Source organism: Penaeus japonicus, unplaced genomic scaffold (assembly GCF_977035675.1).
Source record: "Penaeus japonicus unplaced genomic scaffold, GWHDUDI00000001_assembly GWHDUDI00000011, whole genome shotgun sequence".
Taxonomy (NCBI): domain Eukaryota; kingdom Metazoa; phylum Arthropoda; class Malacostraca; order Decapoda; family Penaeidae; genus Penaeus; species Penaeus japonicus.
This window is the reverse complement of record NW_028234413.1, coordinates 30955266-30967765: the sequence shown is the minus strand read 5'-3', so window position 1 is coordinate 30967765 and position 12500 is coordinate 30955266. Positions and strand designations below refer to the sequence as shown.

Sequence of the window (12500 nt, the reverse complement as noted above, 5' to 3'; positions counted from 1 at the left end):
TCTGGCTACGGCGTCTTCGCCTTTAACTCTTCCCAGTCACGGTCTACATGTAGGCCTCGCACTTTTCCTCGTCCTCCCGCCTTCGCCTCGTCGTAAGAAGTGCCAGTCACGGCTCGCATCGAACTGCTTCTATATCAGTCGCTGCCTAAAGCTCTCCGACGCTCACCAGACAGGTGAGGCTTCAGCGACACGCCTCAGCTCCTTCAGCTCCATGTAGTGCGCGTAAGTGTGTAGCGTGACCTCCCAGCCGCCTCCTCGCTTCCCTCCTCCTCCTCCTCCTCCTTCACCTTCAGCGCCTTCCTCGTGAAGACACACTTAATAGTTGTACCTGCGTCCTCTAGCACTCGCCTTTTCGTACGCTTGGCAAACGCAAGACGGTTAGAAGAACGTTAAAGAGAAATGCAAAAAAAGGGAGAAGGGCAAAAGGACACGGGCGTTGAATGAAGACGAAAGGAAAAGTCTCCTTGATTCGTTCCAAAACTTTTTATTCCCTTTTGTCTTGGTCAAACGATGGGTCACACACACTTACAGATTCCGTTCCACTTTTGTTTAACTTTTAATATATTTTCTCTCTCTTTTTTTTTACCGAGCTCAAAACTTGGATGAAAAGTTTGCCTGCTCCGTCGCACAGTTTCCAAAGTGTTTTATCTCCATCAAGACGCGGTCATCCCAGGTGTGGCCAAAAGTCTCTCTCACGTTAAAAAATAAATATTTTCTTATTCTCTCCTTCCCTCTATTTTTGCTTCCAGGCCGCGATGTAACTGCATTTCATCTCATCGACTTTTTTTTCTATTTCTTATTCTTCTCCGAGAAGCTGTCAACTCCACATTCTCCCGTCCTCTGCAGAGTCACCCTGAAATGAGATAGAGAAACTTCAGTACCACGTAACGTAAATTATTCCTCACTAATCAGTCCGTTAACCAAGAAAATGGCAGGAGCGCGTGCACTTCTTAATAACATCTTCAATAACCATAAAACCTTCCCTTATGCATCCCTGGAGGAGCGAAATAGCAAGGGATAATAGCTATAGTGTGTTCTTCTTGGTGCGGTGGCTGAGTGCGGGGGAGGGGGGTGAAGGGAGGAAGGGAAGGAGGGAGGGAATGAGGGAGGGAGGGAGGAGGACGTAGGTAGAGGGAGTGGAAGAGAGAGGGAAAGAGAGAAAGGTAGACAATATATATATATATATATATATATATATATATATATATATATATATATTTATATATATATATATATATATATATATATATATATATATAGAGAGAGAGAGAGAGAGAGAGAGAGAGGGGGGGGGAGAGAGGGAGTAAGAGAGAGAGAACGAGAGGGAGAAACAGAGAGAGAGAGAGAGGCACGCAGAGAGAGAGGAGGGATCTATGCTTAGAGAGAGAGAAGAGAGAGAGAGAGAGAGAGTAATCTAGAGAGAGAGCGGAGAGAGAGAGAGAGAGAGATAGCGAGAGAGAGAGAGAGAGAAGAGAGAGAGAGATAGAGAGAGAGAGAGAGAGAGAGAGAGAGAGAGAGAGAGAAGAGAGAGAGAGAGATGGAGAGAGAGAGAGAGAGAGAGAGAGAGAGAGAGGGGAGAGAGAGAGAGAGAGAGAGAGAGAGAGAGGAGAGAGCTGCCGGAGAGAAGAGGAGAGATACTGAGAGATTGGGAGCAAGAGAGAGAGAGAATCTCGAGAGAGAATGTAGAGTGAGAGACAGATGTTGAATTGGTAGAGAGAGAAGTAGAGGAGGATAGAGAGAGGAGAATGAGAGTGAGAGGAAGAGAGAGAGGAAGACAGAGAGAGAGAGAGTAAGATGGAGAAGAGAGAGAGAGAGAGGAAAAGAGAAAGATCGAGAGAGAGAGAGAGAGAGAGAGAGAGAGAGAGAGAGAGAGAGAGAGAGAGAGAGAGAGAGAGAGAGAGAGAGAGAGCAGATACGTGTCACCACCATCCTGCGAACGAGAAACGAGAAAACTAGACATTTCCTTCAGAATAATGCACGGCTGTAAATGATCCTTTACTCGGAAAACCTCTTCCTCCTCCTTCTCCTCGTCTTCCTCTTCCTCTTCTTCCTCCCTGACTCGACCCTTACCCTCCTCTCCCTATCCCCCCTCCCTTCTTCCCCTCCCTTCCTCTGACTACTCCACTCCCCCCCCCCCCGTTCGATATTTACTTTATTTTTATTCTGTTGCATATTTCAGAAAATGCACTAATTAAAGCACGCATCAATATCATTATGTTCTCATTGCAATTCATTGTTGATTTACTTGTTATTATTTATAAAAGACTGTCGTTTTAATGGTGGTAGTAATAGTTCATAATACTCATCTCGGTGATTACCATTACCAAAGACGACACAAAGAGAAGAAATATGCAAATATCTATTGTTAATGTTATCATATCCCAAAAATATTAACCGGATTGCATTTAATAACGACGAAGACAATGTTCATAAATGATACATTAAGGATACTCATCCATTTTCCTCCTGTATAATAAAAAAAAAAAAAAAAAAAACATTTGAATGAGAAATATACAGAAACAAAACAAAAAAAAACATTTGAATGAGAAATATACAGAAACAAAACAAAAAAAAACATTTGAATGAGAAATATACAGAAACAAAACAAAAAAAAACATTTGAATGAGAAATATACAGAAACAAAACAAAAAAAAACATTTGAATGAGAAATATACAGAAACAAAACAAAAAAAAACATTTGAATGAGAAATATACAGAAACAAAACAAAAAAAAACATTTGAATGAGAAATATACAGAAACAAAACAAAAAAAAACATTTGAATGAGAAATATACAGAAACAAAACAAAAAAAAACATTTGAATGAGAAATATACAGAAACAAAACAAAAAAAAACATTTGAATGAGAAATATACAGAAACAAAACAAAAAAAAACATTTGAATGAGAAATATACAGAAACAAAACAAAAAAAAACATTTGAATGAGAAATATACAGAAACAAAACAAAAAAAAACATTTGAATGAGAAATATACAGAAACAAAACAAAAAAAAACATTTGAATGAGAAATATACAGAAATATGCGAACTCCTACAATCTAAACCAAAGACCAAAGAGAAAACGAGACCAAACAAATCAAAACAAAAAAAAACATTTGAATGAGAAATATACAGAAATATGCGAACTCCTACAATCTAAACCAAAGACCAAAGAGAAAACGAGACCAAACAAATCAAAACAAAAAAAAACATTTGAATGAGAAATATACAGAAATATGCGAACTCCTACAATCTAAACCAAAGACCAAAGAGAAAACGAGACCAAACAAATCAAAACAAAAAAAAACATTTGAATGAGAAATATACAGAAACAAAACAAAAAAAAACATTTGAATGAGAAATATACAGAAACAAAACAAAAAAAAACATTTGAATGAGAAATATACAGAAACAAAACAAAAAAAAACATTTGAATGAGAAATATACAGAAACAAAACAAAAAACATTTGAATGAGAAATATACAGAAACAAAACAAAAAAAAACATTTGAATGAGAAATATACAGAAACAAAACAAAAAAAAACATTTGAATGAGAAATATACAGAAACAAAACAAAAAACATTTGAATGAGAAATATACAGAAACAAAACAAAAAAAAACATTTGAATGAGAAATATACAGAAACAAAACAAAAAAAAACATTTGAATGAGAAATATACAGAAACAAAACAAAAAAAAACATTTGAATGAGAAATATACAGAAACAAAACAAAAAACATTTGAATGAGAAATATACAGAAACAAAACAAAAAAAAACATTTGAATGAGAAATATACAGAAATATGCGAACTCCTACAATCTAAGCCAAAGACCAAAGAGAAAACGAGACCAAACAAATCAAAACAAAAAAAAACATTTGAATGAGAAATATACAGAAACAAAACAAAAAACATTTGAATGAGAAATATACAGAAACAAAACAAAAAAAAACATTTGAATGAGAAATATACAGAAACAAAACAAAAAAAAACATTTGAATGAGAAATATACAGAAACAAAACAAAAAAAAACATTTGAATGAGAAATATACAGAAACAAAACAAAAAAAAACATTTGAATGAGAAATATACAGAAACAAAACAAAAAAAAACATTTGAATGAGAAATATACAGAAATATGCGAACTCCTACAATCTAAACCAAAGACCAAAGAGAAAACGAGACCAAACAAATCAAAACAAAAAAACATTTTGAATGAGAAATATACAGTATACAGAAACAAAACAAAAAACATTTGAATGAGAAATATACAGAAATATGCGAACTCCTACAATCTAAGCCAAAGACCAAAGAGAAAACAAGACCAAACAAATCAAAACAAAAATACATGAGCGAAAAGAAAGGCAGCGAAGAAGGGAAATAAAAAAAACAGGGAACAGAAGAGAGGAGGGTCAGAAACAAAAGAGAAAAGGGCGGGAGAGCTTTAAGGCGCCGCCATGGCTCCCTCGGCGTTGTTTAATGGCGAATCTGTTATTATTCCTTAATTAGTATCCTTGAAACGTGACGAGGAGGACGTGAGAGCGAATGCATAGGAAGAAAGGAGAGAAAGAGAGGGGGTGAGGGAGGGAAGGAGAGGGGGGAATGGAGGAAGAGAGGGAGGGAAAGAGGGAGAGTAGGAGGAAGAAGACGGAGAAGAAGTAGAAGTAGAAAAACTAGAAGAAGTAGAAGAAGTAGAAGAGAGAAAGAGAGAGAGATAAAGAGAGAGAGGGAGAGGAGAATAATTAGCAAATAGTGTTGAGGGAAAGTGATAATTGAGAAGACGAGAAGACAGAAAAGTGTACATGTGGAGAGGTAAAGAAAAAGTAGAACAAAAGAGCAACAACAGAGAAAGAAACTTTCTTCAAGTTTCTTTCTTACAAATATATAAAATTCAACAGAAAATGTAAAACAGAAATAAAAGAGATAGAAAAACAAACAATATCAACCCCCTGAAAAATGACAATAGTAAACAACAAGAACGAAATGAAATCACGAATGAAAGAGGAATAAAATCTCGGAGTGTTCTTCCGTCACCTGCAAATCCAACCTAATTCCCGTGAAATGTTGAGCATAATAAACCCAGCCTCTCAGTCAGAAGCAAACTGTTATTGCAACGTATAAATAAGCATCCCGCGACACAACACGAGCGGTGGGCCATGACACAGCCTATTAAACATTTACGCCAGGGAGAGTCTGCGAAAAGGACGACCCGTTATTCCGTATTAAACTTGAAACTTAGAACGCAATATACTTCATTGGCGGCGTCCGCTGATAGATCGCACCTGCTGGGTGTCAATAAGGGTGACTTTTCCATGGGGTGACGACTGGGAGATCGACCGTGGAGTCTGATGGTGTATAGGGAGGTAGGTGTTCGCCCTCGAGTTTACCTGACGAAGGTGTCAGAAGTAGCGGGTTTGGGGCCGTGTGAAGGTCTCATATTGTGGTAGAGGGACACACCTGTTCTGTTCGATATTTACTTTATTTTTATTCTGTTGCATATTTCAGAAAATGCACTATTAAAGCACGCATCAATATCATTACGTTCTCATTGCAATTCATTGTTGATTTACTTGTTATTATTTATAAAAGACTGTCGTTTAATGGTGGTAGTAATAGTTCATAATACTCATCTCGGTGATTACCATTACCAAAGACGACACAAAGAGAAGAAATATGCAAATATCTATTGTTAATGTTATCATATCCCAAAAATATTAACCGGATTGCTTTTAATAACGACGAAGACAATGTTCATAAATGATACATTAAGGATACTCATCCATTTTCCTCCTGTATAATTAAAAAAAAACGCAATTTCCTCAATGACTCATACTTTTCTGGAGTTCTTTCAGTATCCTGGGGTTATTTTTCGTTATATATCGACAAAAGACGACGATAACTAATTCATTTCCACGCACTTCTAGATCTGGAAGGATGAGTGATCGTATACATCCATTTCTAAATAAAGATCGCAGTTCTGTCCCAAGCTCATAACCATAAACCGAATGGATGATATGAATAATAAGCACTCCGCTTTTTATCTTCAGACTTTCCTATCGATCATCACATATACTTCCTGTCTTCATGAAAAAAAAAAAAAAAAAAAAAAAAAAAAAAAAAAAAAAAAAAAAAAAAAAAAAAAAAAAAAAAACGAATATCAATAAAACACATTTTTCAGCTCGACGAGAAAATAACATTGGCGGAGGATGTTACTGGCTATTGCACTGTGATTCGATTGCAATGGGACATCATGCATAATGCACGATGCAAAATGTACAGAAATGGTCCCTTTAACTCTTTTGTGGAGATCAGGCTTGTAGTAAATGATAATATATCGTAGGTGTCTGCGTGTGTATATTGAATTACGGATACGCGTTCCTGTGTTTGTTTGTGTTTGTGTTTGTGTGTGTGCGTGCGTGTGTGTGTCCGTATGAGGTATTTGTGTATATATATCTATTCCCATATAAGAACACACTACACCATTCCGATATTGAGTATCTCCGGCACTCATCAATCACGTCTTTTTGCGCGACACGAGAGCGAGGTTGTTGCTATCGTGGGGTTCTGCTGAGATGAAAAGTCAGTGAGTGACTAACTGAATGACTGCATGAATGGATGAGTGAAACAAAGACCGACCGAGCGAGCGAGAGAGAGTGAATGAGAGTGAATGAGAGAGAGAGAAAGAGAGAGAAAGAGAGAGAGAGAGAGAGGGAGGGAGAGAGAGAGAAGAAAGTGAAAGAAAAAAAAAGAGATAACAAAAGCTTTGTAAAAAAAAATAAGACGATCATAATACCACAAATCTCAAGTAACAACTCATAAGAAGACATAAATCGTAAGAGCTCAGCCGTCATTAAAAGCTGCGAATCCTCAGACAGATCTTGCTTATAGAACGGTATCATCGGGACCAAAGAACTGATTTCCACGATTCCAGGTAGAAAAGCAGACGGGGAGAAGGGATTAAGGAGGATGTATTGAAGAAAGAAGGAACTGGAAAAGGAAGAGGTGGAGGAGGAGGAGCAGCAAGGGGGGGGGAGCAGCAGGGGGAGGGAGGAGGAGCAGGAAGGGGGGGAGGAGGAGGAAGGGGAGGAAGAGAAGGAGAAGGAGGAGGAGGAGGAGCAAGCGGAAGAGGAACAGGAAGAGGAATTGGAGGAGGAATAGGAGGAAGAAGAGCGATAAAGGGGCGGGGGGCAAAGACGAGGAAGGTGGTGGAGTTAGGTCAAACCAGTTCAAAGAGGTGGAGAGCAAGAAGGACCTTATCCAAAACATGTCTAACGTGTGGACATGTCAAAGAGAGAGAAAGAGAGAGAGAGTGAGACAAAGAATATATACAGATACAGGTGGGTTAACGAGGTGTAAGTAGACAGACACACACATAGAGACCGAGAGAAACTCAAAGGAAATACCACAAGAGAAACACATCCAAGAACATGAGACAGCACATCACACGGCAAAACACCATCGCGTCCCAAACGAGGCCCGAAAGACCGAGAGACCGTGCGAGAGAGCCAGGGCAGCGAAGGGCGTGTGAGCGTCCATCCCCCCCCTTCCCCCCCGTCCCCACCTCCCCTACCCCCCAACGCGTGCACTGCGAACCAACCTCCGATTTGTACACTTTCACCCATGTGACTCGAGGAGGCGAGGCCGAGCGGAGAACGTAATCATTCCCACCACAGGCAGTCGCACGCCCACAGTCCTACTTTTTCAAAAATAACTCGTGCGAATATTCAATTTGTCAGTCTGTTTTACCTTCTTGTATATTATTATTCAGAGCAAGTGTCTCCGGAGACTCCCGCGTTTGTCTTCTACGGGGTTACGAATTCTGACATTATTGGTCGTAACGGGAAAATAAAACTCGTCGTTTTGCTGAAGGTTATGTCACAGTCTTAAGGCATCGGCACGCGGTCGCCGCATGTTTTTTGTTTCTAATTCATTGTAGGGCCATTTAACGCTCTTTGCATTCAAGCTTCGTCTTAGTAATTCATTGCGTTATCAAGGACGATGTAGCTCTTGCAGTGGTGCGATTTAGAATGCATGGGGAAGCACATATAGATTCATACACACAGTAGATGCCAACAGTCGCATGCATCAGGAATAATATCAATTTGAGTTAAATCTGCTACGAAAAAGCAAACTGGAGTGTTGGAATTCACTAATATGTCAAGGTTCAGTCAAACATCTCGGCTTGTGCAGCATCTGCTTCAAGATTTAACTCTGCCTTCTCAGTGGATTTTGCACAAATGATCACTAGCAGTCTATATCATCATAAATTTTCGTAAATGCGAAAATTTGACATACCTCTGAGCAAAAGGTATGATGGTAATCAACAGGAAAAGACTTCAAGTTGTTCAAATCTCAAAAGAAAATTAATTCTTTTACTCTTGAAAAGCAGGTCATGAACGTAAACCGTTACTCAGTGCAAATATACGCGAAATTCGTCCTTCCACGAATTTCAGCCATTTACATGCACATGAATAGACATTCAGCAAGTGGGAAACACTGCGAATGAAACACATGAATGGGTTAATAGCGTCTGCCTGTCACTTCAAACTTCGCAAAGTGAGATGTAAATTAAAAAATATTTTCTTAGGCACCTGTATCTTTGCTTATACGATAAACATCTATCAAAATGGAAATTCACGAAATCCACGAGCGGCGATAAAAATGCAGATGCAACAATAGCTATCGAAGTTTCTCATAATTCGTCCTCTTGTGGTTAGAACGGCATGCATTGCTCTTGACCTTTGCAACCACGAGACACTTGGCAACGCGATTTCGGGACACAGGGGGGGGGGGGGACGTGCTGTGCCTCGAAGGGAAATATCGTTGGTGTGTGGCTGGATAATTAGGTTATTGGGTAAGTGGATAAGACATCAATGATTTAGTAATTAGAAGGAACATAGTAAAAGGGGAAGTATCCCAGAAAAAAATACAAAGTAAAGACCATGGACCATAAATAGAAAAGGGATAATATGTATATCTTTTCAGTCACATCTGTATTACTGATTGTAGTTTACCTTTGTTTGTTTCTTTCTTATCGTACATTACATATTAATCCCCTATTCACATATCCAACAACAAAAAAGAGACAACACGCAAAGCAAATCTACAGACGAAAAGAAAAGCGCCTCATGACTTCCTCCTTCAACTGTTGGAAGCAGAGGTTACAAGAATATGCATAAAACTTGTTATCTTAAAAGTATAAAGCTCTTTTGCAACGCTCATTTACTAGGAGAAAAACTGCACGTCGGTGTCTGCATGATCTAGTGTTCTCAAGCGAGTGTTAAATTCATAGTCATGAGATTAAGCTAAAGGGAGGATAGGATGAGGGAGAGGGAGAGAGGGAGAGAGGGAGAGAGGGAGAGAGGGAGAGAGGGAGAGGGGGAGGGAGGGAGGGAGAGAGAGAGAGAGAGAGAGAGAGAGAGAGAGAGAGAGAGAGAGAGAGAGAGAGAGAGAGAGAGAGAGAGAGAGAGAGAGAAGAGAGAGACAGAGACATAAATCTGACATGTAAGTGTGGATAGGAAAAAGCCAAGTCACAGATTATATAACCCATTTGAGCTGTGATTATAACTGTCAGCGAGTGAGGGATTGAATGAATAAGTAAGGGAGAGAAGGAAGCAGAGAGTGTAAGTGAGAGAAAGAGCAATAGAATTAGGAAGAAGAGAGAGAGAGAGAGAGAGAGAGAGAGAGAGAGAGAGAGAGAGAGAGAGAGAGAGAGAGAGAGAGAGAGAGAGAGAGAATGAAATAATCGAAAAAACAACAACAACAGACAACCCACAAGAAGACACAATCTTCCAGACACACAGACAAAAAAGCGAACAGGAAATTCCCATCTTCTACCGCAGTCTCCCCTCCCCCTTCCCCGCCTTTCTCCATTTTTTAAAAGGGCCAAAAGGGGAGATGGATAAGAGGCGAAAGAGGGGATAGCGAAAGCGAGATAAAGAGGGTTAAAAGAGAGGGGTCAATAAGAGCTGATCTGAATCCACCTTTAGGGAATCGGATCGCTTTGACTGCCTCTCCTGGGAACGGTGTGATTGACGAAGGGAGGAGGACAGGGTAATTGGGCGAAGAAAAATAGAAAGACGGATGAATGGAGGAATAAGTGGACAATTGGATAAACAAATGGGTGGATGGAGGAAAGGATAGGTAGACAGTTGGATAAACAAATGGATGGTTAGATGGATGGAGAAGTGGATACATATATAGTTGAACATATAAATGGATGAATGAATGAATGAATGGAGAAGTGGACAGTTGGATAAACAAATGGATGGATGGATGGATAAATAGGTAGATGGATGGACGGACGGATGGGCGGGAAGATGGGTGTTTCGGTAAGTGGATGACTGAATGAATAAATGGGTAGGTGGTGATGGATGGATGGATGGATGAGTGAATAGATCGATGGCTGAAAGGACGCATTTATATAATGACGGGCGTACGAGCGAAGAATATATAAAACATACCTATATGTATGTATGTTTGTATCTACATCTATATCCGACTTTCTTTTTGCTTATCCCTTTCTCTGTTTCTGTCTTTCTATTTGTCTCTCTACCTACCTGTCCATCTGTCTGTCTATCCGTTTGTCTGTCTGTCGATATATATATATATATATATATATATATATATATATATATATATATATATATATATGTAAATATATATATGTATATACATATATACAAATAAATAAATATATATGCATATATCTATATAGGTAAATATATCTATATCTATATATATAAATATATCTATATCTATATCTATATATATAAATATCTATCTATCTATCTATCTATATATGTGTGTGTTTGTGTATATATGTATGTATATATATATATATATATATATATATATATATATATATATATATAATTTATCTATACATACAGACATACATACATACACATACATCTCTCTCACTCTCTCTCTCTCTCTCTCTCTCTCTCTCTATATATATATATATATATATATATATATATATATATATATATATATATATATATATAGATAGATAGACACACACACACAAACGGGAAACTGTAAAATAGAAATGGAAAGAGAGCGAAACTGCACGATGAAGTCAGAAGCCATCTCGTGTTACTCCACGACTATGTGGGACAAAAAGCGAATGAGGGAAGTGAGGACAGGGCGAGGGATAGGAAAGTGGAATGAATGGAAAAACAGAAAAAGGGCGAGAGGAGAGGGGAACTAGAGAGAGAGAGAGAGGGAGAGAGAGACGGAGAGGGAGAGGGAGAGGGAGAGGGAGAGGGAGAGGGAGAGGGAGAGGGAGAGGGAGAGGGAGAGGGAAGGGAGAGGAGAGAGAGAGAGAGAGAGAGAGAGAGAGAGAGAGAGAGAGAGAGAGAGAGAGAGAGAGAGAGAGAGAGAGAGAGAGAAAGAGAGAGAGAGAGAGAAAGAGAGAAAGAGGAAAGTAAGGGACAAGAACAATTATTTCTCAACCCCGCCGTCCCTGGGAGGAAGAGGAAGGGGGGGGGGAGGCAAAAGCGAAGCAAGATAAATAAATAAGATTTACTACCAGATTAATCCGCAAGTTTGGAGATAATTTCTCGGCGAGTGTTCCGGATTATGGCCAAGCGAGCGGTGTTCACGTAGGAGGAGGAGGAGGAGGAGGAGGAGGAGGAGGAGGAGGGAGGAGGAGGAGGAGGGAGGAGGGAGGAGGAGGGAGGAGGAAGGAAGAGGGAGGAGGAAGGAGGAGAGAGGAGGAAGGAGGAGGGAGCCACGCCAAAAACTTGACCTGGCCAAAGTTTTGTAATTAGCGCCGAGGGAAGCCAAGAGCCCGTACGTTCGGACAAGAGGTATTGAGTGTTCGTGAGGGAAGAGTAGAGGGGGAAACGCGCCTTTGTAAAATAGGGATGATGATGGGGGAGAGGGGAAACGAGGCTAAAATTAAATAGGCACGGAAGAGAGGCATTTAAGAAAAGAAAAAAAAAGAGAAAAAAAAAGAAAGAAAAAAAGTCCGCGAGTAAAAAGGGAGAGAAATGAAAGGCAAAAAGTCGAGAGGCTGAATAGAAGCTTAACGACATTTACATAAGGGAATGAAAGAGAAAGAGAGAATGCAAGCCGTGCAACAACACGAGATGAATAGAAGAGCTGGAGAACGGAAAAGCTTGTATTAAAAGAAATGAGAAAATATGTAATGGAATAAAACAAAAAGCAAGAAAATGAAAACGTGAAATTTAACGTGGAGAGCGAAGAGGGAAGATAAGAGAACAGAACGAGGCTATAAAGTAAGACAGAAGATGCACTCCATGTCACAAAAAAGCGGAAATATCATATGCCATTTTAGTATGATTAAAAAAAGCCGTTTTAGTAAAGTGAAAAAATATATTGATAAACAAATAAACAAACACAATCATCCACACATATTACTATACGAAACAAAACCGTATTTGTCTTTCCGTTTCGTCTTTCCCACAGTACGATCTTTCTGTTTGTTTCACAAGGTATGAGTTTCCGATTCCTGTTTAGAATCAGCAATGA

The 12500-nt window shown here is 39.1% G+C and overlaps 1 protein-coding gene across 1 annotated transcript in view; it reads right to left on the bottom strand.

Moving 5' to 3' along the window:
- LOC122267792 (uncharacterized) overlaps positions 1-12500 on the bottom strand; it is a 54731-nt gene that overhangs the window by 38207 nt on the left and 4024 nt on the right. The window contains exon 2 of the mRNA XM_043037943.2: positions 1-853. This exon is cut by the window's left edge and continues 366 nt beyond it. The gene's annotated coding sequence lies outside the window, so the exon portion shown is untranslated. The remainder of the gene's footprint in view (positions 854-12500) is intronic.